This window comes from Carcharhinus amblyrhynchos, chromosome 10 (genome assembly GCF_965287045.1).
Source record: "Carcharhinus amblyrhynchos chromosome 10, sCarAmb.v2.hapA, whole genome shotgun sequence".
Lineage (NCBI taxonomy): Eukaryota > Metazoa > Chordata > Chondrichthyes > Carcharhiniformes > Carcharhinidae > Carcharhinus > Carcharhinus amblyrhynchos.
Genome location: NC_137333.1, coordinates 21,991,068 through 22,018,835, shown reverse-complemented (window position 1 = coordinate 22,018,835; position 27,768 = coordinate 21,991,068).

The window sequence follows — 27,768 nt, the reverse complement described above, 5'->3', positions numbered from 1 at the left end:
GGAAATGGTTTCAGGATTCCTGCTCCCAATCCCAGCAACTATCACTGCATGGCTTAAGGGTGGAGGAAGCAAGCTTGGACCCTACAGTCCCAACCAGGCCAACTCCATATGGGGATAATCTCATAACTGCACTTGATACTCGTACCCTCCCAGCAATCTATGAGTAGTCATCTTGATGAATCATGGTACAAGGCTCCTCAGGATTAATCCCAGGCCAGAATTTATATGGAGTGATATTCCCAGTCAAATTACCATTTTGCTCCTCTTTGTTTACATTAGTCAGAAGCTTGCCAATCTCCTGACTCAGGTCTGGTGAGAAAGATACAGTACAACAGGTTCCAGAGTCCTTCAGTGCAGAGCAATAGCAACAGAAAGGAAGCATTAGCTGTCCAAAAAGCTTGTTTAAAGATGTAAAGTAAAATAAAGTTTATTTACTGGTCACAAGTAAGGCTTACATTAACATTGTAATGAAGTTACTGTGAAATTCCCTTCATCACCACACTCAGGCGCCTATTCGGGTCAATGTACCTAACCCGCCCTACTAACCATTTCTCCTAAATTCTCACTTAAATCATTAATATAAATGACAAATAACAGTGAACCCAGCACCAATCCCTGAGGCACATCAATGGTCACAGGCTTCCAATTTGAAAAACAACCCTCTACAACCACTTCTGTCTTCTGTCATCAAGCCAATTGTGTATTGAATTGGCTGCCTTACCCTGGATCCTGTGAGATTTAACCTTATGCAACAACTTACTATGTGGTATCTTGTCAAAAGCCTTGCTAATTCCATGTAGACAATATCAACTGCACTGCCCTCATCTACCTTCTTGGTTACCCCTTCAAAAAAATCAATCAAATTTGTGAGACATGATTTTCCACTCACAAAGCCATGCTGACTGTTCTTAATCAATCCTTGACTCTCTAAATGCCTGTCGATCCAATCTCTGTGTAGGTAGGGCATCATAAGGATAGTTAGGGAGTCAGGAAGATCGTCAAATGGGTGGGGAGATAGTAGGTAGGGTGCAGTGGTGGAGTTAAGTTGGGAGGCTAGTTAGAGTAACAGGATATATAACACACACACACATACACACACACACAAACATTATAATACAGTGGAATAAGGATGCAAGTCTATAAATCTCTATTGATCTTTAAGTGCTATGATGCTGGTTTGCCAGACAAAAAGCCTATAAAGCACATCTTATCGATCTTTATCCCATAAAGTGACAATGATAAATAATCAGAGAATGTTAATGTAATTGAAAATGGTGAAAAAGTGAACAGATTTCAGACATAAAATGCCTGGTATTATAACATTTGCAATAAAAATAAAATTAATGCAGACTATTAAAGGTTAAATTAAATTCGTGTTAACTTTGAAATGTGTTTTATTGTTTAAGAAAAAAAGGAAGGTAGGGAATTTGAGTTGCATGAATTAGTAAACTGTTTGGATACACCTGGTCGCATCTGGATTTTTATGAACAATAAGGATGGTTACCGTGGTCTGTTGTGCCATAGGAGCTGGCACTGTGGAAAAGAGGAACCTCCCAGTGTGCAGTGCCTCCAGTCACTGCATCTCCAGCCTGTGTGATGCCACATGTTGGGTGTTCCCATGCATGCACCAGGAAGCTTCCTAATCAGCCAGATTCCAATGTCATCCATCTAAGTTTGTTTCCTGGGCCTTTACCCCACGTAGCTGCTACATAAGAACATAAGAAATAGGAGCAGGAGTAGGCCATCTAGCCCTTCGAGCCTGCCCCGCCATTCAATAAGATCATGGCTGATCTGTCGTGGCTCAGTTCCACTTTCCCGCCCTCTCCCCATAACCCTTAATCCCTTCTCTTATCAAAAACCCATCAACCCGCTTCTTAAAAATATTTAGCGAGGCAGCCTCCACCACTTCAACGGGCAGAGAATTCCAGAGATTCACCACCCTTTGAGTGAAGAAGTTCCTCCTCAACTCCGTTCTAAACCGCCTCCCCTTTATCTTGAGGCTGTGCCCCCTAGTCCTAGTGTCTTTTTTGAGCGGGAAGAGTCTCTCCACCTCTATCCTATCCATCCCATTCATCATCTTATACGTCTCAATGAGATCTCCCCTCATTCTTCTAAACTCTAACGAGTACAAGCCTAGTTTATTCAGCCTCTCCTCATAGCTCAATCCCCTCAACTCCGGTATCAGCCTAGTAAACCTCCTCTGCACTCCCTCCAGGGCCAAAATATCCTTGCGCAGGTGCGGCGCCCAAAACTGCACACAGTACTCCAGCTGCGGCCTCACCAATGCCCTATACAGCTGCAGCAAGACCTCCCTACTTTTATATTCAATCCCCCTCGCTATGAAGGCCAGCATCCCATTCGCCTTCCTGACCACCTGCTGCACCTGCAAGCTGGGTTTTTGCGATTCATGCACAAGGACCCCGAGGTCCCTCTGCACCATCGCCTGCTGCAGTTTTTCGCCACGTAAGTAATAGTCCTTCCTACCATTCTTCCTACCAAAGTGGACCACCTCACACTTGCCAACATTAAATTCCATTTGCCATTTCCTGGCCCATTCGCCCAGCCTATCTAGATCCTTCTGCAGACTCTCCACACCCTCCGCACAATTTGCCGTTCCCCCAATCTTGGTGTCATCAGCAAATTTCGACACCCTGCACTCGGTTCCCTCCTCCAGATCATCTATATAAATGGTAAATAGCTGAGGCCCCAGCACCGACCCCTGGGGCACCCCACTAGTCACCATCCGCCAATCCGAATAGCACCCATTGACCCCCACTCTCTGCCTCCTATTTGACAACCAATCCTCTATCCACGCTAACACCCTACCCCCAACTCCATGTCCCCTGACCTTCTGCAATAACCTCTTGTGAGGTACCTTGTCAAACGCCTTCTGAAAATCCAGAAAGACCACATCCACCGGCTCTCCTCTATCCACTGCCCTAGACACATCCTCATAGAACTCCAGTAAATTTGTCAGACACGACTTCCCTTTAATGAAACCGTGTTGCGTCCGCCCTATCAAGCAATTCCCTTCAAGATGCCTCGCAATTTCCTGCTTAATGATGGATTCTAACATTTTACCTACCACAGACGTTAAACTAACCGGCCTATAATTCCCCGCCTTTTGCCTGGCACCCTTCTTAAACAACGGCGTAACATTAGCCGTTTTCCAATCTTCCGGCACTTCCCCGGAATCCAGCGACGTCTGGAAAATAACCACCAAGGCATCCACTATCACCTCCGCCATTTCTTTCAGAACCCTCGGATGCATTCCATCCGGTCCTGGGGACTTGTCCACAATCAGCCCCTCCAGTCTGTCGCGCACCACCTCTCTAGTAACAGTAATGTCATTAAGACCCTCCATTCCTACCACCTTTCCATCGCTAACACCCGGCAAATTATTCACGTCCTCCTCCGTGAAGACAGAAACAAAAAAGTTATTCAAGACCTTCGCCATATCCCCATCCCCTACCACTAGCTCCCCTTTCTCATCCTCTAAAGGACCAACGTTCACCCTAGCCAGCCTCTTCCTTTTTATATATTTATAAAAACTCTTGCTATCCTTTTTTATATTAAGTGCTAGCCCAGCCTCATAGCTTCTCCTACCCTCCTTTATCAACTTCTTTGTCAATCTTTGTTGACATTTAAACCTTTCCCAATCCTTTTCTCGCCCACTGCTCTTAGCTACTCTAAATTCCTCCGCTTTTAATTTAACACTTTCCTTCACCTCCTTCGTTATCCACGGCTTATTACCTCTCTTCCTACTGTCCTTTTTAACCATCGGAATAAATTTCTGCTGAGCACCAAGAAAGATCTCCTTAAAGATCCTCCACTGCTCCTCAGCAGACCTACCTTCCAACACATTCCCCCAGTCCACATTCGCCAATTCTTCTCTCATCCTACCATACTCCCCTCTATTCAAACAAAGGACGCGTGTCCGGGAACCCACTTTCTCCTCCTCCATCTGCACCAGAAACTCCACCATACAATGATCACTCTCTCCAAGAGGATCCTTCACCGCAAGGTCCCTAATTCTACCCGCCTCATTACATAGCACCAGATCCAAGATAGCTCGCTCCCTCGTCGGCTCCAACACACACTGTTCAAGGAAATTATCCCGGCAGCATTCCAAGAACTCCTCCTCGAGCCCACCTCGTCCAACATGGGTCGACCAATCAATATGCAGATTGAAATCTCCCATAACTACTGCCGTCCCATTCCTGCACGCCGCACTTATTTGCGTGTTAACAGCCCGCCCCACCTCCAGATCATTATTCGGGGGCCTATAGACGACACCCACCAGCGTCTTCCTCCCTTTGCTGTTCCTAATCTCCACCCACAACGATTCCACGTTCTGCTCTTTGGCTCCGATATCATCCCTTGCTACCACCTTGATACTATCCTTAATCAGCAGAGCTACGCCACCCCCTCTTTCCTCCTGCCTATCCTTCCTAAACACTTGATAGCCCTGTACATTCATCTCCCAGTCCCTGTCACCTTGCAGCCACGTCTCTGTAATGGCCACCAGATCGTATCCATTTGTGTCGATCTGCGCCACCAGCTCATCCACTTTATTCCGAATGCTTCGTGCATTCAGATAAAGCGCTTTCATCCCAGCCTTCACCTGGACCCTATTTGCCGTAACGCCACCAATTGGGACATCCTCGGCCTCTTCCCTTACCTGTACCCTATCCTTAACTTTAGACCTCGTAGCGTCACCTACCCTCGCACCCTCCCCCCCCCTAATTAGTTTAAAGCCCTGTCTACAGTCCTCTTTACTCGATTCGCCAACACTCTGGTCCCAGCACGATTCAGACCAACCCCATCCCGCCCGAACAAGTCCCACCTACCCCAATACTGGTGCCAATGCCCCATAAATTCGAACCCATTCCTCCCACACCAATCCCTGAGCCACCCATTCACTTCCTTTATCCTGTCAACCCTACGCCCGTCTGCACTCAGTTCAGGCAGTAGCCCAGAGACGATGTAGCCTGTGTCTATACAGCCAGTCGATGATGTGGAGATGCCGGCGTTGGGCTGGGGTAAACACAGTAACCTGGTGTTGTGAGACTTCTTACAGCCAGTCGATAGCAGTCCTCTTCTACTGAGGGCAGCTCCCCTATAAGAGGAGCAGACTGATTGAATGATGTGCTATCAGGGAATGCTGCTTAGCTCTCTGCTGAACAATTCAGCACAGTAAGAGGTCGCACAACACCAGGTTAAAATCCAACAGGTTTATTTGGTAGGAAACACCACTAGGTTTCGGAGCGCTGCTTCTTCATCAGGTGAGTGGGGAGTTCTGATCACAAACTCCCCACTCAACTGACGAAGGGCCAGCGCTCCAAAAGCTAGTGGCAGCTCCTACCAAATAAACCTGTTGGATTTTAACCTGGTGTTGTGAGATGTCTTACTGCATTTACCCCAGTCCAACCCCGGCATTGCCACATCAGAACATTTCAGCACCCAGTTACAGGGGAAGCAGAGGTGGAGGGTAGAATTTTCCCATTCTGCCTGCCATGGGAAATGTAATGGGTGAACAGACGAACCATGGAAAAGTCCATTGATCTCGGATGGAATTTTCTGGTTCAGGGCAAACACGGCTGGAGAATCCCACCTGGAATCATTTTTACCAGACATTTAACAGAAAGATGTTGAAAATAATACCAAATCAGCATCACTTAGTCTGTAACTACTGTCAACACAAAAACAATGGCTTATATGTGAGAATGTGAAATAGACTTTTTTCCAATTGAATACCATCTTACAGCTAATGAAAGAAATGCAGAATAATTTCCTTGTTTAGTTTCTGAGCTAATTTTCTAGCATGTTGTATTTTCTGATTCAGTGAAAACAGGCAGTGAGGTGAATGAATGCAAATACAAAAGCAAAGTACTGCAGATCTGAAATGAAAACAGAAAACTCCAGAAATACTGAATCATAGAATTATAGAAATGCTGCAGTACAGAAAGAGGCCATTCAGCCCATCGAGCCTGCACCGACCACAATCACACCCAGGGCCTACCCCCACATCCCTACATATCCACTAACCCCTCTAACCTACCCATCCCAGGACACTAACGGCAATTTTAACATGGCCAATCAACCTAACCTGCACATCTTTGGACTGAGGGAGGAAACCAGAGCACTCGGAGGAAACCCACGCAGACACGAGGAGAATGTGCAAACTCCACACAGGCAGTGACCCAAGCTGGGACTTGAACCCAGGTCCCTGGAGCTGTGAAGGTTTGGCAGCACTTGGGGGGAGAGAGGAAGAAAGTAAATGTTTCAGTTCAGTGCCAGTTCTGACAAAAGGTCATTGATCTGTAATGTTAATTCTGCCTTTCTCTTTCCAGTAATGCTGCCAGACTAACTGCTCATTTCCAGTATTTTTTAATTCAGCCTGTAAGAGCTGTTAAGGAATTAACGTATATCTGGTTGCTGCTAGCTTTGTAAAGGTTAAATATGGACAGTGGGTAGAAAAGGGAGATGTTGGCCTGGAAGGGATATTGGACGGAATTCTCCCATCCCGCCTGCCGCTGAAATTTTAGTGGACGAATTGCGGACATTGTGATACTCCATTGATAGTTGGGTTGGAATTTCCAGCGCTGAGGTCAGCGTGGCTGGAGAATTCCACCCACTGTTAATGATTCAGAAGGAAGTAAGGAGCTATGAAACCAGATGACCAATAACTTATTCAAAGGGGTTGGTTTTAAATAATGGAAAGTGAGGTAGAGAAATGTTGAGAGGGTATTCCAGAGCTCGGGGCCTAGGCAACTGAAAGTGTGAGCAGCAAGTATGAAGTGGTAAAAATCAGGAATGCGCGAGAGATCAGAATTAGAATACTGCACGTTTCTTGAACATTGTGGAACTGGAACAGATTACAGGTATATGGAGGGGCAAAGCAATGGAGAGATTTGAAAATAAGAATGAGGATTTCAAAATCAAGTTGTTGTTTGACTGAAAGCCAATATAGATCATCAAGTACAGGGGTGATAGGGAAATGGGACTTAATATCAAGTTGGGACATGGGCAGTAAATTTCTGATTGACTCAAGATCATGAAGAATAGAATGGAGAAGACCAGTAAAAGGTGTTGTTGATGTAGTTAATTCTAGTGCTAAAGAAGACATGAATGAGGGTTTCAGCAGCTGGTGAGCTGAAAGGGACAAAGACAGTTGTAAATAGATGACCATAGTGATCTCATGAATGTGCGGTCAGAAGCTCATATTAGGGTCAGACATGACACCAAGATTATGAACAGACAGATTAATAGGGCAAATGTTCCCTATTCCATGGGAATAGGAGCACGCAAGGGATGGATCATGGATAAGTCCATTGACCTAGTGTGAGATTTTCTCGTCTCGGTGTGAGTGCAGCCAGGAAATCCTACCCAATGTCTCCATATTCTTTGATTTCTGTAATATCTCAACATCTATCAATATCTAACTTCAATGTATTCATCAACTGAAAAACTGCATGGCTCGATGCAGTAGAAAACTCTAAAGATTGACAACTATTTAAGAGAAGCAGTCTATCCTCATCTAAGTTCAAAGAAGCCAACCCTTAGTCTGAAACTGTGGTCCGAATTCTCCAACCTTGCCTGGTCCTGCTGCAGTGAATGAAGATTGGTCTGAGTGTCAAATTCTCCGTTCTCACTCGCAAAGTGGTAGAGCCTCTGAGACTGGAGAATTCCAGCCTGTGTCTATGTGTTCTCAATTCCTTAGCCATAGGAGGGATTCTCCTAATGTCAAACCTGTGAATGTCCTTAGGAATGTTTCAACGAGGTTACCGCTTACTCTTTTAAACGCTCAAGAATATAAGCCAAACTAATTACTCTCTCCTCATACAACAGGAATTAGTCTGGTGAAGTTTATTTGCATGTCTCCAAAGCAAAGAATGGTGATAATGTTTTTTTTTCAACCTCACATCTAATTATAAACATTATCAGGCAGTCCTTTTATCCACCTCTCCACAGTATTCCATTGGTATTTTTCCAAGAAGTTAAATCCTATTTGCCAACAATTACTTGTTTGTGTCTCTCTTGGGGTCCATTAAGGGTTCTTCTTCCATCATCCATTGTGATAATCTGTTCCAAATACTTACTAATATTTAATAGAAATGTTCCTCCTCTATTTCCTTTCTTCTTTTTCATCCCTAATTGTAAATCTGATCCCTTGTGCATATGCTCTGCACGAGGACAAAATGCTTTTTTTGGATTTAATTTCTCCATCCTCTCTTTAGTATAAGGATCTGGCACACATAGTATTATTGTGGAACTGGTACAATACTGACCAAAAGGATGATAGAAGAGAACACATGACCCACTCCCAGTTGTTGGACAGAGCTGTGTGTACAAGCAAATATGGAGATAACTCCGCATTTGAATCCTCATAGCACCAGGGACCTTGGTTCAATTCCCCGCTTGGATCACTGTCTGTGTGGAGTCTGCACGTTCTCCCCATGGCTGCACGGGTTTCCTACCGGTACTCCAGTTTTCTCTCGTAGTACAAAAGATGTGCATGGACCATGTTAAATTCTCCCTCAGTGTAACTGAACAGGTGGCAGAGTGTGGCAACAAGGGGATTTTCATAGTAACTTCATTGCAGGGTTAATGCAAACCTACTTGTGACGCTAATAAATAAACTTTAAACTTTACAGTATGTATGTGCATAGTTCTTGTAGTTAATAAATACATCCAGTTAATCAACTTAAAATTACAAAAACATCATTAAAACTCATTGAATGGTATCTAGCACCCTTCAACACTTACGTAATTACAAATTATTAATAAAAGCAATAAACAGTAGATAATCCAATGTAGGGCCCAGTGGAACTGTACTCATAAACTGGTTCAAACTAGATTATTCTCATCCAAGCTGTCATTTGATCCAATTATATGTACAGTTTAAAATCTGTCCTGCCGTTCCATGAGATCTATCTACGTAACATAGTTTGAAAGTCAACATAAGCAACATCCACCAGACTGTTTGTTCACCATTTAGTCAATTATTAAAACAAAATAACCAAGCTAATTAAGGAAAACCTCTATATCCCACAATTCATTGGGACGAGATGCAAAACTCCCAAAATATTAGATGTCATCCTGTTAAATCCTTTCTTTCAGTGCCTGTGGTACAAATAGATTCCCTTTCTATGCAGCTAAGATTGTAGATCAATAATCCATAGAAGGTAACTTTAATGTAACACACGATGGAAAACTGATGGGACTGGATCTGCTAGTCCATTTCACATAATGTCCAAATAAAATGGACAGGCCATCCAAATCTATTGGGTTAGGGTAAAATGATCCACATAGCCATCACTCGAAAATGAACTATAAACAAGAGCTTAACTGCTTTGTTTTCAAAGGCACTTTTGGGTCCAAACCAGAATGGTGAGCATGAAATATTTAGCAACAAATTGGTTTGTTTAATACGGAGTCAACAGCAAAGGAAAAGGAAAAAGGTGGCTAATTGTTATGCACCTCTAATAACGTTCCATTCGTTCTTCACAAGACAGATGAGAATTACTGTTTTCCTCACACTTGAAGAATGTTAAATTTACAATGTACCAGTTCTGTTCTAATCTAGAAATGCTGATTTTCCCCATAATGCTCAACCTTCCCCAGGAAAAGAGAGCCCAGCCTAAATTATATCTTGCTGGCCTCGTGTATCAGGACGGACTTGGCTTGTCAGACGGAAAATTCATTGGACTTTGTACTACACGTTATGGTTGCTTAAAATTTTATAAACTTCAATGTTATATCTCAATTGTTTACTATTAAACAAGTAATGATCAAAGTGATTCCAGGAGATAGAGTACACAGCAAGATTAAATATTATAAGGCAATAGGAAATATTTAAATTAGATCAGATCAACTGCACCATTAACTGATTTAAAAAATTGTAACAACAGCTAATTCTGTTTGAATGGTGTTTTGGTACATGATAATATTTTTATAGTGTTCATTTGTTTAAATGCCTTCTCATTCATTTATAACTGAAATGTTAAAAGCACAAGCTTGAAGAATAAGACTGACAGCACGACAACCCTTGATAGCTCCGGTGAAAAGGATCTCCTGGTATTTTCCTAAATATAGTTACTCCACTACCATGTGTCAAAGAAATTTATTCTGATGTATGGGAAACTGTTTACATTCAACGAACATCTTTACAATGCTAATAATGTCTTGCAAATGTTATTTTGGAAATATAAGCTCGGGTGTTTTTGTCATTTCACAAGCAATTACAAATCAAATAGTATTGATGGCAAATAATGGCATATTTAAGTAGAACATTGATATGGATTTTGTTTCTGCATCAATCTGTAGGATTTCTAATTTTCCACATGCCAGCATTTTACTTTTCAGTGTTTGCATTGTACATCTGAAAAGTTAAATAAAGAACTGAATCACAAATGGGGAGTTTATACGAAAAATAACTTAGTTTTTGTACAAAATGGATAACAGACATATTAAACAGCATATTTTCAATTTAGGAAAGGCAAAAAAAAATCATGCTGGAAATATTGGACATTTTCATTTCAGATAACTATTTCCTGACTGTGGGAGAATCATAGTTCAATTTTATCTTGTAAGTGTTGCCCCGTACCCAAGTGGTGTCCACTTTTTAGACATAATGCTGATCTTGAGCAGATGAAAAGGGATTGAAATACGTAGAATGCTTAAGCTGTGCTACCAGAGAGTTACCTATTTGCAAAGGGCAGAACCCAACACATTTCAAATCAAGGGGAAATTAAGCTCAAACAGACTGAGTCAATAATTGGTGTTGACAAGTTCTAACCATCCGATACAGGGACAGTCCAATAACATTTTTTGGAATTACATGTTATTCATTTGCATTAAGTCTCTATCATATGCTGACAGGTACTGAAAGTGTGTTAGAGGATACTAAAGCTGTGTTTTGTTAAGTCTCATGTGTAACCTAATAGATACCAAAGAAAGAAGAGGTTATTTTGAATTGCCAGTTTGCACACAGCATACTCACACAGATAGCAATGAGAAAAAACATCTGGTTAATTGGTTTTTAATAATGTTGATTGAGAAATAAATGTTAGTGAGGATTTAGTGAATGTTTCAGGTTTTGCTATGGGATCTTTTAAATCCACTTGAAAGCTTCAAAGAGAAGGAAGCACTGCTTCCTCACAGCACCAGGGACACGGGTTCAATTCCGGTCTCGGGTGACTGTCTGTGTGGGGTTTGCACGTTGTTCTTGTGTTTGCGTATGTTTCCTCCAGGTGCTCTGCCTTCCTCCCACAATATAAAGACATGTAGATGAGGTGGATTGAACAAGTGAAATTGCCCATTACTGTCAGGGGTGTTAACAGGGTAAATGTGTGAGGATATGGGGATAGGACCTGTGGGGGATTGTTGTTGGTGCAGGCTTGAAGGACCGAATATCCTCCCTTTGCACTGCGCTGTCGGGAATTCCACATTTCTAACATTTCATCTGAAGGACAATGGCATCAAAAATGCAATGCTCACTCAGCTCTGCACTGAAGTGTCAGCCTAGATTATATGTTCAAGTCATTAGGTTTTGAATCCATCACCCACTGATACAAGAGTGTCATTATTGAACCAAGGCTAACAGTGATACAATGTTGGAATTCTGATTTTTAAAAAGTCTTTATAAAACACTGGTTAAACCTTAGCTAAACTATTGTGTTCAATTTTCAGCGATATTCCTTCTGCTCAAGAGTTGTGATGATCTGTCTGAATGGTGGAAGCAGAACTAATAGGATTTTTCAAAAGAAAATTAATTTCTATATTAAAAGATTTATTGTGAGATTCAGGGAGTGGAACTAATGCTAACTCAGACATAAAGCAAGAACATGATGGACTGAATGGTCTTCTTCTTTGCTTCACAATCGCATGTCCCTGATATTTACTGGAATGGATTATGTCAGTGGGATGGGAGAAGGGACGTTCGGGACATTGGAACTCTAACCCCACAATGTGCATCTTGTTTTTCTCTTTTGGTTCCACTCCTCAGAATTCAACTGGTTTAAATGTTTGACTCCCTGTCAGGCAAAGAGGTGACCATGGACCCTGGAGGAGGTAAGGAGCTTGTAGCCGCATTAGTGTTTATAAGGGTAGGGTTTGGGGTGCTAGATCTTGGGGGTGGTGATCTTTCATCCCTAGAATGGCTTCAGAATCTGAAGTTGGGGGTATTCCAGATTCTGTGGGCAGGTGGACACTGATCCTGAGGTGATCCAACCACCAAACCTGACTACGCTCTGATTCTCAGTCCCAGAGTCTGAGTCTGATAGATGGCAGAGAAGGAAGTAAACTTGGTGAGTTGAGAGGAAACACTTCTGCTCCTCTTGGCCAATGAGCAGTTTTCTGGACATTTCGCATAGCAGCCCTTTAGTTTTCAGGTTTTAAAATGCTTGGAAAACTCAGCCAGGCAGGCTTAAGCCTGGAAAACAGGGTAAATAGGAGGCATACCACCTGAAAAGAATTTTACATGGATAATCTGATTGCTGCATTCCAGCCACCTTTCTTTCAAATCTTAAAATATCACCTAATCTCAACACCCCAATTTGTTTTATTATTTTATATTATCAGACCAGATTAAAAACCTAACTATCCTTATGTGTCCATCCAATTAACAGGTCAGAATCTGGCTGGAATGACAATAAAATTGGCCAAGACCCTTCATTATCAATTTTACACCACATATACTTTCTGTTCGGTAGAAACTGGGACTGGTCAGCACCTTCTGAACAAGGCTAAGTGTGTTAATATCCATGCCAACATCAATTTAAGATAATCAGTCAAGTTCAGCACATGGATCATTTACTTTTGCTACAAGCGAGAGATATTTATATTCAGGGATCTGTTCTGTACGAATGAAAGGAATATGTTCAAATTGGAGCCATTTTTTGAATTATCAGGGATGTTGGGGAGGCTATAATTTCCTATTGCTTTCTCCATGACAACACCTCAGCCAATCAGCGTTAATTTGCCAATCAATCAGCAGTCCTTCCTCCTGTCGCATATATAGTTGTGATTGATTTAAATTTGGCATTCCTGCAGTTGACCTGATGAATGGATGAGAAAAAACTTTAACAACATGTCTCTGTTTCCAGCAATTCTTCTGTCAAAATCTTTGCTTGTTGAAATTGCCACATTAAACCAGATGGAAATGTTACTTTTCTATTTGGGAGCTGTAATATTTTACATATCGTTTGCAACACACCCGTACACAGCACATTGGTTGCCATCAAGTTATGTCAGAAAGGATTGATATCTCACCCAACCTGTAGGTATACCACTAATGAACAGTGTGGATAGTACTATCGTAACAAATTTGTTCGAATTGCATGAATATTACATCCCGCCTGTCAGCAATAAGCACCCTGCCCCCAGTGTGCCCAATTCCAGGTGCAGTCAAATTCCTGGATGGGTATATAATAACACTTTCAGTAGCATTGCATGGCATAATACTGCTGTGGTGATCAGCAGTTAGTATATCATGGCCAACCAAACCAATTGAGATGCCACCAACCATATCTTCAGGAATCATTGTCACTACATGGAGATAGCTCATGGCAATTGTCTACAAACAATCTAGGTTAGCAGGGAATTCTAACTGCAGACCTGGGTTGTCTATTGTTATAACATTTGCAGCTAGCATGGAACACCAACCAATGGTTCAATAAAGATAAAAAAAACAGAAGGAATAGAGTTTCATATAGCATCTTTACTATCTGCTAGATGACCCAAAATGTGCACAGTCAATTACTTACTTTTTTACAGTTGGGTAGCCAATTATGGGAGCCAACTGGCTCAGAGTCAAGACCCATGAAGAACAAATCAATGAATGATCAGATAATTTGCTTTTGATTGTGCTCTTTGAAGTGTACTTGTAGACCAGACTAGTTGGAGAACTCCATGTTCTTCTGTGCATTATAGGGTAGGATCCATCAGATAGATCATATGTTAAACTGAGGTCCCATCTGCCCTCAGCATATTCCAAAGATGAGCAAGGTGAGTTATTTCCAGTATCCTAATCAATGTGAATCATTCAATCAACATTACAAAAACAGGTGATCTGATCATTATCATATTTTTGTTTGTAGGAGCTTGCATTGCACAAATTGGCAGCCATGTTTCCTGCATTACAACAATAATAACATTTCCAAAATATTTCATTGGCTGCCAAATGCCTTGATTCTTCCTGAGGCCATAAAAGGCACTATATATATGTATGCAAGTCTGATTTTTCATGACCTCATGAACAGGCAGATGTGCCATCATTTGACACATTGTTCAACAGATCACTAAACAACTCGCCAAATTACAGGAATCATCAGTCAAATCCTTAAACCTGCCTCTAGATCCTTCTGCATTATTAACTTCCTGGAATGATTTTATCCCATGTTCTGTGTGACTAGACTAACTTTAGCAGCCATAAATTGCGGGGTCAGGTGTTGGGTTACACTATTTGTCTGCAGATTTATGGCTAGATTTAAGTTTCCTTATCTTTTCTTTTCCACCTATAGCTTCTTATTCCCTTTCAGCTTGACAAAACTTTAGAGAAATTTACAACAACACATTAAGGCTATTGAGAGAACTGTTTCTCATCTGAGCTCTCTGAAAGTGCTATCTAATTTGTTAAATTACCTCACAGTTCCTTATACCTTCTTTATTATTTCTATTTCAAACATTTCTTTTGAAAGAAAACTAAAATGGATTTTGTTTGTACTAATAATAGTGCAATCTGAGAGCTGAAAGCACCCTAGTGTATCGCTCTGTTCTTTCAGTTTTAACTCAATTGCCTCAACTTCCAGATCAGAGGAATTATTTTTTTCTGTGTTTATCTTATCAAATCTTCTGAGCAACATTGCATTTTCTGCCATGTTATTTCTTAACCTTCATTGTTCTAGTCAGAAAATATCCATTTTAACTTGCCTCTCCACACAACTGGATTCTTTCATCCCTGACGCTATCCTATTAAACCCTTTAAGTACCATCTCTAGATCTCCAGACACCATTTTTAAAAGTGAAAACAATAAAGGTGGACCCAATATTTGAGTTGCAACCTGAGCAATGATTTGGCTAAGTTCGGCATCACTTCTGTGCTTTTGCACTCTGTAAAACCTAGGATCTCCTTAGAGTATTTAAAATCAAATGGTCAAAAATTAAGCATTAATGACCCAGGTGTCCAAGTTGAAAATTGTCTTAAAATTACAGAATAATGGGGTGGGATTTTACGGCCTCACTTGAGCGAGACCGGAAATTCCCGCCCAAGGCCAACGGACATTTCCATTGCCTGGTCCAATTCTGTGGCAGCCAGAATGGTAGAATTCCAGCTTTTGTCTCTGAAACTCTGAAAGCCTTTGGGAAGCTCTAAAGCCTTTGAAACAATTTGCAATCTTCAAAAAGAGTAGATGGTCAAGCGATAGGTACTTAAATTGTTAATCATAAGACAGTTAGTTGATAATCTATTAAAACGAATAAAAAAAATCATGTTTTGATAAATAAATTACACAAGTTCCAAATATGTACAACTCAAGGTTTTTTCTCTAACATCTGTCTAGAAAATAATTATTAATACTAATTTCCAATTACCATGAACAGCAAAAAAATGAAATGCTGACTGCAGTTTGCTAAAACAATGTCAAAACCTTATCATGCTAGGATCATTTAAGACTTATCTCGAGACTTATCTAGATAGCCACATGAATAGACTGGGAATAGAGGGATACAAACGGATGGTCTAGTTAGGAACACATGATTGGTGCAGGCTTGGAGGGCCGAAGGGCCTGTTCCTGTGTTGTATTATTCATTGTTCTTTGTTTGTTTTACCAGTTGCTCACTCAGTATCTTTATGTGTCAATACATTCACTTCAAACCACAATCCTTCAAGATAAATTCAATGGAAAGATTGAGAAAAAATACTAAATAATCCAATTGTATTAATCCAACTTTACTTCAGAAAAGAAAATATCAGCTTTTATATTTTTTGTCCCTCCAGCAAGCATACTTTCTGATCTGCAGAATCTCTACTAATGTCTCTTAGCTTCTTACTTTTCCTTTGTGATTATTCTAGCTGGCTAGACTACTTCTTTTTCCCTCTAATTTAAAATCAATGAACCTTCCTCGCTTGCTCATTGCATCCTGCTCTAATCTTATGATTCCAATAAAACTCTCAAAATTGAGGTTTCGAAACTTGCCCTATCTTGCACATTACTTCAATCACTTATACTTCTGTTTGACCTATCATCCTGAAAATTTTCTAGTTTTCATCCTACCTATGAGAAAGATTATCTTTCTTGCCATTCCTGGGGCTACCTAAAGTTCACCTGGCTGCTGTTAACTCTGTAATTGCCCATCATATGACAGTCCAGGATTAATCCATAGTCATGAGAAAGTTGTACATGTCCACCTATTTGATATACTGAAGTGCTGCTCAGTACTTTGAAGAATTATGACTTTACTTTAAATATCTTATCTTTTACATCCCAAAGCCTATGACCAAGTTAAAAATGGTGCATTCCACCTGAGAGCACATTATCAGGTAGCTGCAATGCACACCCTGCCCCCAGTGTGCCCACTTTCAGGTGCAACTAAATTCCTAGATGGGCATATAATATTTTCAGTAGCATTACATGGCATAGTACTGGTGTGGTGGTCAGCAGGTAGTATATCATGATCAACCAGATCGATTGAGATGCCACCAGGTATATCTTCAGGAATCATTTTCACTACATGGAGATGGATCATGACAATTGCCTTCATACAATCTAGGTTAGCAGAGAGGGAGGGAGTCATTCACATGTGGATGTGGGCCAGAGCCAATTGGCGTGGGTGTGTTGTCTGGTGCTGGAATTGTTGGGGGTGCGGTGGGAAGGTTCCAATGATCGGGTTTGGAGGGAGGGTGAGAGTGCTGGCTCTGATCGATAGGGTAGGGTCAAGTGCCAGTTCCGATCAGGGGGAAGGGGTTGCTTTGAAGACAGCCCCAATGACCTGTGTGGTAGACTGTGGGGGAGATTTATTGCTGTTATGATTGGGGCACCATCTGGGTTTTGCTGGTGTGTTGAGGGCCAGTCCTGCTTCATGATGCTGTGAAATGCACCTCTTGATTTTTTTTTTAGAAGAGTGTTGTAAGTTCTGGAGATTCTGGAGAGAAATATGCCAGTTTTCTCTACTAATGAGGGTCGGAGGATTAGATAGGGTGGACAGTGTGAACCTTTTTCCTCGAATGGAGATGGCTAGCACGAGGGGACATAGCTTTAAATTGAGGGGTGATAGATATAGGACAAATGTCAGAGGTAAAATCTTTACTCACAGAGTAGTAAGAGCGTGGAATGCCCTGCCTGCAACAGTAGTGGATTTGCCAACATTAAGGGCATTTAAATTGTCATTGGATAAACATATGGATGATATTTGAATAGTGTAGGTTAGATGGGCTTTAGATTGGTTTCACAGGTTGGTGCAACGTCGAGGGCCGAAGGGCCTGTACTACGCTGTAATGTTCTATGTTCTAAGTTTTCTCAGCAGAAACAATGCTGCCATTTTTTGGTAAAATTTTGCCCAGAGTTAACTTTTCAAGTCTGTAACATTGCATGACAAAATGTCACAGACCTAAAATGTTGGGCCTGATTTTTAAACCGTGGTTGGGAATTCTAGGCACTGTCCTTACACTTCACTGTTTTGCGAATGTTAATACAAGTGAGCTAGTCGAGCAGGAAGATAGCTCGGGTCTAATTGGTAACACTGAGCACCTGCAGAAAACTGGAGCTAACTGCAAGATACCAGCATCAAGGTCAGGGAGCAGCCATTATGGAGCCTTGCAGAAGAAAGAGTAGACAGCTCTTCAGATGTTCAGCAGAATTAATGGTTGGGATTGAAGTTGACTGGGCCAAGCGAAGGCAATATGCATGTTCTGGTATGGATTATCTGCGGTCCGCATCACTTTTACCATCTAAGTGGAAATTTTTCTTTGGTCCCGTGGCTGACAGCTCTTCACTAACACGCACCAGATTGTTCAGGTTCACAGAATTCAGCTTGGAATGTCTTATTCATGAAACCCGGCCTCCTATCAAGCTCATAATGAAGTTTAATTGGCTGCAAATTGACAGCCAGCGGATTCCCCATTCTCTCCCTCCCCACCAGCACATTGAAGAACCAAAACTGTCCTGGAGGAGTCAAGATTGTGAGACGATCTCTGTGACTGCGATTTTCAGATCGCACTTCATTTGAATATTTGGCCAATTAATCCTATTTCTTTCTCTCCACAGATGCTGCCAGATCTGCTGAGTTTTTTTCAGTATTTTCTGTTTTAGCTTCAGATATACAGCATCCAAAGTATTTTACTCATACTTTGAGTCTGTTAAGAGTGAAATTGTGAAATCAGCGCATCTTGGCCTTCTTTGTGACATTCAATATTGCATCTTTTGATCTTCAAACAACTCTCATAACTGTAACCAATGTTTAACACCTCAAACACCTAATGACTTCACTCAGTGTGTCTTCACCTTTCAACATTTTGGTTCCATTGCTCTCTGAGTTTGACTCCTGCTACTCTGAAAACTATCCCAGTATGATTTCCTCTTTGATGCCAATTACTTTTTCTCTTCAGTAATACACTTTATTGTGAACCCAAGTTCATCTGTGACCTGAATAATATTTCCACATATGGGGTGGGGGGTGGGGAGCATTATTTGAAATGTTTTACTTCTGGGCAGGAAGCATCTGAGAATCTTTCTCACTATTACTTTCATCCTCATCAGTAGATTCTTAATTCCAGATTTTTTTTTTAATTGAATTCAAATTCCACCATCTGCCACAAGTTCATAAGTTAACAAGATATAGGAGCAGAATATGACCATTCGGCCCATCAAGTCCGCTCCACCATTCGATCATGATTGATATGTTCCTCATACCCATTTTCCTGCCTTCTCCTCAAAACCCTTCAACACATTATAAATCAAAAATTTGTCAAACTCCTCCTTAAATTTATTCACTGTTCCACCTTGGGGTAACAAATTCCACAGATTTACAACTCTTTGAGAGAAGTAGTTTCTCTCTGTCATGGCAGAATACTGCATTATGTTGTACAAGGCTAAGAAGATCACTATCGTTGTCGATAGCCAGGCTGGTGCATGTCAAAGGGAACCGCCAGATCTGTGGAGGCACTTTAAGTGTATATTTATTATTCCAATTGCTTGTTTTATCAGATTGCTGAGGGTCAGTTGGCACATATTGTATCTTTCATGGACACCATTAAGGTTCCTCAACAGCAATATAAGTCCTTGCCTCCAAGGAGCCATTGCTAACTCTGCTTCAAGATGTGAATTTCTCAGGGAGGCTTCACCATTAAGAGTGGACACATCACGGCAGTTCCCTGGAAATCCAGACAGGCCTGCATGATGAACTGCACATTGAGCAAGTGGAATTCCACTTTGTTAATGAAAACTCTCAGGCTATCTGGCATCGCTTGATTATCACCAATGTGTAGCTGATGACTCCTCTGACCTGTGAGAAACCAACAGAGAAGTAAAGCCAAGCACTCCACAGTCAGTACCAGCATTCAACTCTGACCACCACCCACCCCCCAACCCCATTCCATGATGAGCCTCTCCACCCACTCCATGATTATTGATTTACCCCCCACCACCTCCCCTACGCTCAGAACCAGTAGCCTCCCCCACCCCCTCCCACCACCACCACCACCGCAACCCCCCCCCAACCCACCACCCCAGGGCAGGGAAGATCCAAAATCACGATCTAGCCGACAAGCCCACTTGAGCTTGGGCCCACTCCCGTAGATAGCAGGAGTGAACTCAAGGTTGCCCCCAATGGGTCAAGTAGCCTCCATCTGTGCTGTAACAATTCTGTAAGGTGCAGTTGTGGTGTCCTGCCAGGCTCTGTGTTGGCCATTATCTAGTCACTGTTTATGATTCAGTTAAATTCATGATTTAACTGGAGAGATGGACACTCACATATCCAGGTTGGCTAATGACAGAGAGATAAGTGGGAAGCATAAAATTACAAAGAGATATTGATAGATAAAGTGAGCGGGCAAACATGAGACAAATGGATTTTGATCTATGTAAATTGTTGACCAACCTGTAAAATAGAATACTTTCTAAAAGATGAAAACCAAAAACTTCTGCCGTAATATAGAAGATTAAGGAATGATTTGATCAAAGGAAATGATAGAGTGGATAGGAAAATATATTTCTGCTGACTGGGAATCAAGGAGTAGAGGGCATACTTTAGAAAACAGATAGAACTTGGAATGAAATAAGGAAATACTTTACTACAAAAATGATGGTGTAAGTTTGGCACTCCCTTCAACAAATGACAATTGATGGTTGATATTTGAGTTCCTTCCTTTCAAATACTTTGTTGAACTTGCTCATATTCTGATTACTATTCGATAAATGTTCACGTACCATTAAACTAATAACTAAACCTGCACATTACATATTGCAAAATTTGATTTGGCCTGCCTCCATCAATGCCCCCCCACCTCCCCCCCCCACCACCACCCACCACACACACGTATACACACACACCAACTTCCAGCATCCTGATCTCTTTCAATAAAAACAGAAAATGCTGGAAAATCTCAGCAGATCTGATAGCATCTGTGGAGAGAGAACGGAGCCAATATTTTGAGTTAGATGAACATTTATTTAGATTTGAAACATTAAATCGGTTATGTTTTAACTGATTCCAGTATCTGCAGTATTTTGCTTTCACTCTGATCAGTTGCTCCATTCCCCAGCATATCAAAGTTGTTCCCACTGACCAATGTTCACCCACTCTCTTCTCCATACTCCCTGGCTGGGTGAGGCCTAATCATCTGACAACCAGTCAGACAACTCTCAATCTGGCTGGCAACAGTTGAGAAAGGGATTCTAAAAATCATACTCAAGCCCTGCACTAAATTCAGCAGGGATTGACAAAAATATGTCCTTTCAAATTCCACAACTGCAAAACTGTCCAATCCCCTGTAACAGCTCATGCTTCCCCTCTCCTCACCTTTCTATGAATTTTAGCATCAATAATTCCAGATGGACACTTTTCCATTTCACTCACTCATTAATTCTTTCCAAGTCTGTAACATTAGCTTCTATATGTTGCATTGAAAGAAAGGAAGAAAGAACATCTATACAGCATTTTTGTGCCGTTGCTGTTATTATGTAACAGAACGTTAAAGACAATTTACAAGGTATTATATAAAAAAATGTGAAACAATTAGGCAATCCATTTGGGTGATGTTTGAAGGATAAATATTAGCATTAGGGCATGGCTAAAATGAAACAGCCTGCAAATGTTTCCATTATGCAGAACATTACCTAGATCATGGATACTCTCTATTGACCTGCTGTTAACTCAATTAAATCTAGCAGAAACATCAGGAGATCAGATTACATTTCTTCCAATCTCAAGATATTGGATTTTGTTGACCGAATCTTTTATCAAGAATGGTACATTTCTTTTTGATAACCTGTCAGCCTTTTTGGTTGCAACAGATCATTGATTGTGAATTGGTTCCCACAGGTTTTAAGTCGGTTCGCCTTGTGTCCGACGAGGGGCATACATGCGATGGGTCGTACTTGGGCTGCTCTTGGTTGTTCGAGATTGGCCTAGTGTTTCACGTTGTTAGTGTGTGCCTAAACTGGACCAGATACTGGGCAAGACGACAGCTCAGTGACTATCGTTGATTGCTGTGCAGACACATTATTTTGGGCCGGTGTCTGTGGGAGTTTGCGCATTCTCCCCATGCTTGCATGGGTTTTCTCCGGGCGCTCCGGTTTCCTCCCGCACCCCAAAGATGTGCTGTTAGGCTGATTGGCAGGAATAAATTGTCCCTAAATCAGTTTCCCTCAATCTGGATGGCCATAAAACATTAGACAAGGGTCGTGGGTGGAGAGGGGGACTGGTGGTGTTGAGATGGCGGTGCGGGCTCGTTGGGCCGAAGGGCCTGTTTCCCAGGCTGTTTTTGTTCTTTGTTCTTTGTTCTTTGTATGTGCTGTACAGTAAAGTCAATACTTTCTTTAAGTGACTGTGAAGTAATGTAGAGAGATGTAGCAACTAATTTGTGCACATCCGTCGTAATGATTTAATCCATGATTTACATGGCTTGTATTTTATTTTGGTGATGCCACCACTGAGATGCAATGTCCCAGTGATATTATTGCTGGATATTAATCCAGAAACTCGGCTAATGTCCTGGGGACCTGGGTTCCAATCCCGCCTCAGCAGATGGTAGAATTTGATTCAATAAAAAAAACTGGAATTAAAAGCCTCATGATAATTTTTTTGGTTGGCACAGTGGTTAGTGCTGCTGCCTCACAGCGCTGGGAACCCGGGTTCAATTCCAGCCTCAGGTCACCGTCTGTGCGGAATTTGCATATTCTCCCTGTGTCCGTGTGGGCTTCCTCCAGGTGTTCTGGTTTCCTCCCACAGTCCAAAGATATGTGTGTTAGATTGTTATGTGTGTTAACAATGTTAAATTGACCCTAGTGTCAGGGGGATTAGCAGGGTTAATGTGTGTTTACAGAATGGGGCCTGTGTCAATACAGACATGATGGGCCAAATAGCCTCCTTCTGTACTGTAGGGCTTCAATGATTCTATGTTCTATGACCATTGTCAATTATTGAAAAAAACCCATCTGGTTCGCTAATGTTCTTTAGGGAAGGGAATCTGACATCCTTACCTTGTCTGGCCTACGTATATAATGCTAGACCCACAACAATATGGTTGACTCTTAACTTCCCTCTGGAATGACCTAGCAAGCCGCTCAGTTCAAGGGAAACTCAGCATGGGCAATAAATGCTGGCCAGCCAGTGACACCCATGTCCCACAAAATGAATTAAACATGGCTGCAAATGTTTTCACAAGTTATGGAGTAAATTTGGACCAAGACATGGAGGGACCAGTCCTGCTTTCCAATGTATAACATAGTTCCTTTTACTTTCACCTGACAATGTGGATAGATTTAATGTCTTATCCAGTGATACCAATTTTCAATTTTGCAGCATTTGCTCAGTACTGCACTCAAACTAGCAGCAAGCAGAGTGGGTATATTCCATTGTGTGGTACATCAAATTCATGCACTCTATCCATTGCTGTGCAAACATATTGAGTAGCTAAAGGACCATTGCCTTTCATTCAATAAAATAACAACAGAATAGAAGATGGACTTGTTCAAATAAACCTATAATACGAATGCTAGCAACAAACTAAGCAAAACAGTATCGCTGTGCTAAATCCATCGTGAAATGATAAATCACCATAGCTATTCAATTTTGCAGTTGGTTATAGAGCTGGAGGTGGAGTATGGGAAATGCACTTTATATTGCTTTTCCACTTAAAGGTTGAGGAAACATGAAGAATTCAATGAGCCTTTTAAGAAGATGAATTTGAAAAGCTGAGACAAAGCTGTCAAGAAAAACTGGTGCAATGTCATCGGTAACCAAATATGACTGTGATCTTTTTTGCATGACGAGTGTAACAATATGGTCCCAAAAGCTTGTCTGAGCCCAGCTATTCTGCTTTATGCACTTGCCAATAGATTAGTTACAATTTGTGGCAGCAGATGGATCACTGCGTAAGACTAAAAACCTTTTATTGCATGCGCTGGTAATCGGGATACAATAGAAAACCTGGCTATCAGAGTGAATATGCCTTACCTTTTACCTCATATCTCTGATCCAAGCTTCAATGGGTATTGCTTTGCCAATGAGACATATAATGATTATAGAAACACAGAAATTGTCCCAAACTAATGTCCCAATTATTTTTTTGGTTTGCAGTTGCTCTGAGCAGCCATCGATCTGGCTGAAACTAATCTACACAACAACCTTTAACTCAAACAAAACCTTGTTGATAGCTGGCTCAGCTATTCACCTCAGTGCTCCGCCAGCCCTTCTCTCAGAGCTGACACTTAATTCCTGGATCACAGAGTATTGTGTCGCAGTCACCATGATGTCTGAACTAGTTACTACACCTGGTGGGACAAGTATTTTAAAACAAAGCTATCTTGGCAGGTTCACAGTTGACATACTTGGATAACAATGTTTACACAAAGCATTTTGGTCGAGTAATTGCAAGAACCCCAGTGATATTTGGAGACAACCATGCTGGAGGGCTTAAGCTGAAATCAAAGAAGTAACGTCACAAACCATGAACACGGAAGTGAATTTCTCAGATTGTATATCTGATCAATGACTAAAAACAGTTACAGTAAAGACTGATTAGATTAACTCCTGATAATTCAAAGTGGCTTGCAGTGCTAACGAAATTCAATTATCCAATATTTTGGATCAAGCAATGTAAACAACACAGCAATGTGGTACTTACTGCTAAAAAATGTTGAAAGATCAGATAATTTGAACAAAGCAATTTTGTGTTAAGAGTAGAGATTGAACCCTTTGAAACTGCTTTCCCCTAAAGATAGCTTAAGTTATTGATTAGTATAACAAGATTTATTCTCATGTCGTTGATTCCAGTTTGCGAGAACATTTTACAACTTAAGCACCAGCTATTGATTATTGCAACTAGAGGCCGAGAACTTGGACGGATTCAAGCATCAAGATCGTATAGCCAGCGCTGCCCATCAATTCATTGGCTCCATGCCTGTTCAGGAAGGTGAGAGATTGCATATCTCTGGTGTTATCTAAAAATAACCAGCACCTCTGTTTGCATCTTGTGGCAGTCTCCTGTCTCAGAAGTGAGGGGACATATCTTTAAATTGAGGGGTGATAAATATAGGACAGATGTCAGAGATAGGTTCTTTACTCAGAGGGTAGTAAGGGCATGGAATTAGATTGGTTCCACTGATCAGTGCAACATCGAGGGCGGAAGAGCCTATACTGCGCTGTAATGTTCTATGTTCTAAGATGATGCTCTCTGCTATGGTTGTCAACTCTGTGTCCAGCAGCCCCACTTTGGAATGACTACCTTGGCTGCATTCATTGTGGAGGAAGACTGTGGCTGAGAAGATGCACGGTTTGCTAACCTCTGTTTTCTCTGGGCCCTCTTCTCGGTCAGCTATGCTTTTTGTTTCTGCTTGCCCCTTCAAAAAGTCAGTCTCCAGAGGTCAGGGACATTGGTGACTCTATCCCAGTTGTCAGTGTCAATATTTGTGATCTCCATACCTCACTCACAGTTGTCCTTGTAGTGGAGGTTTGTATACCATGGAAATCATCACTCAGTGGCCAATTCTCCATATGGGAGCCTGTTACTGAGGGGAGTTGAACCTCGTTGCTCATGCTCTCCCCTGAAGAAAATTTTTTAAAAATATTCTTTCATGGGATTTGGGCATTGCTGGCAAGGCCAGCATTTGTTGCCCATCCTTAAGTGCCCTTCTACTGAGTGCCTTGCAGAGTCATTAAGCTAGTTAACAGCAGCTAGGATGAGGTAGTAATCTAATGGTAATTATAGAAGAATCATATAATTCCTACAGTGCAGAAGCAGGCCATTCAGTCCATTGAGTCTGCACCAATTCTCCGGCAGAGCATCCACCCAGACCCTAACCTCATGTATTTCACCCACTAATTCCCTCACCTACACATCCAGGGATATTAAGAAGCATTTTAACCATGGCAAATCAATCTAACCTGTCCATCTTTATACTCTGAGAAGAGACAAGAACACCTGGACAAAACCCATGCAGACACAGAGAGAATATACAAACTCCACACACCCCCCCAAGATTGGAATTGGCACTGTCAGGCAGCAGTGCTAACTACTGTGCCACCGTAATGTTGCCAGAACATAGCTCCAGGCAGAATGCTCTGGGGATGTGGGTTCAAATTCCACCATGGCAGCTGACGGGATTTAATTTTTTGGGGAGTTGGTTTAGTTCAGTTGACTGGACAGCTGCTTCATGATGCAGAGAGTGTGGGTTCAATTCCTGAGGTTATTCATGAAGGGCCACGCCTTCTCCATCTCACCCCTTAGCTGAAGTGTGGTGAGCCTCAGGTTAAATCACCACCAGCTCTCTCCATTAAAGGCAGTTAACAATCAATCATGTTATAATGGACCTGGAGTTGCATATGGACCAGATGAGGTAAAGAGGGCAGATTTCCTTCCCAAAGTACATTAATGAACCTGATTTTTTTTTAATGACAATCAGTGATATCTCCATAGTCACTATAACTGAGACTAACTTTATATTCCAGATTTATTTATTGAATTCCACCAGCTGCTGTGGTGAGATTTGAACACATCCTTCTAGAACATTAGCCTGGGCCTTTGGCTTATTACTCAAGTGACATTATAACTACACCATCATCCCACAGAGTATCAGATATAAGCTGAGCACCCATGAGGGTCTGTAAGCCCTTTGGAACAACAATATTCACTGCTATCTCTAACTTTGTGGTCCATCATACCCAGACTCTGTCATTACCATCAAGCCAGTGAACTAATCTTGCTTCAATGAAGCATGTCAAAGAACATGTCACAGAGGAGGGCGCACTTAAAATGGAGTCTGATAACGCCCCAGCTGTAGTGGTGAGGGCTTATGTTCCAGAATCAGTTATACCTCGAGGCAAACTGTTCCCAGTACAACTAAAGCACTGGCATCCACATTAGGAGCAGGAACAGGCCACTCAGCCCCTCAAGCCTGCATCACCATTTGATAAGATCATTGCAGATTGTGGCCTCACCTCTACTTTCTTGCCTATCCCTTACACCCTTTAACTGTCTTGTCAACTACCCAAGGAATCTCTTGTGCGAACAAAAGTCCATTAGTTCTATCAAAGTAACAAATTCCTAGCTGAACTGAGTAATTAACTTGTTTCTACCACCTTTGCACTAAATATTTTTCAGACATACCAACTGCCTGTAGAAAAAAGCAGAAATTTTAAACCTACAAAAACAGAAAAAAAGTCATGTATCGCAACTGCCTCCTATCATCACACTATGGCAATGATGTTCTTTTTATTTTCATCTACAGGTAATTTCAGGGGTTTAGGGGAAAGGATTGTGGCAGAGTAGCCCATTTAAGGGGGTGATCCCGGTGGGTCACAAGATTGGGCCTATTGAAACGGGAAGTGGAGATAATGGGGTGCAAAGGGATGTATCCTGGGTTGGGGAAGATCCTCCATTGGAGCCAGAGGAGTGGGGAATAGTCAGATGGTTAATTCTGTCAGAACCTTGTTAATAAATAATTATTTATTGTTGGTAATAACCATTTTTATATTTTGAGCCATATTGAATCGCCCTCTATTTATTATGCTTACTTAGGCCTCCTGCACTGGGAGAATCTACTCAGGGCATCAGATCTGAAGAATTGTTTCTTTTATTAGCTGGCTGTGCTCTTGGGCTTTGACATCTGACCAGCTGTTAGTTTAGAGTTACAATAATTATGGATACTAAACAGGCTAAACATAAAATTGAAATTACACATAAATGTTATTCATAATTGTGTGAATGGGATTCATATTAGCAACATAATCCTAGGTGTTTCCATTCCAATATCAATTACCAACTAGTCTGTTAATTCATTTCAATGAAAAGTCAACCTTTTTAACATTGGCATTTACCTGTTTCATTAAAATAGGAGGTGGAGAATGTTTTCACAATTTACATTTTAATCAATTTAGAATTTATTTCAGCTGATAATTTCATAAAATTCTCATCTGCATAGCAAGAATAAACTGTTTAAATAATACTCCTCATTCCTAGCAGGCACTGCTGTACAGTAGCCTACAAAGAGAAACATGCTGCCCCTGAAAACACCTTCAAACAGATATCAATGTGCATTAGCAATGCCT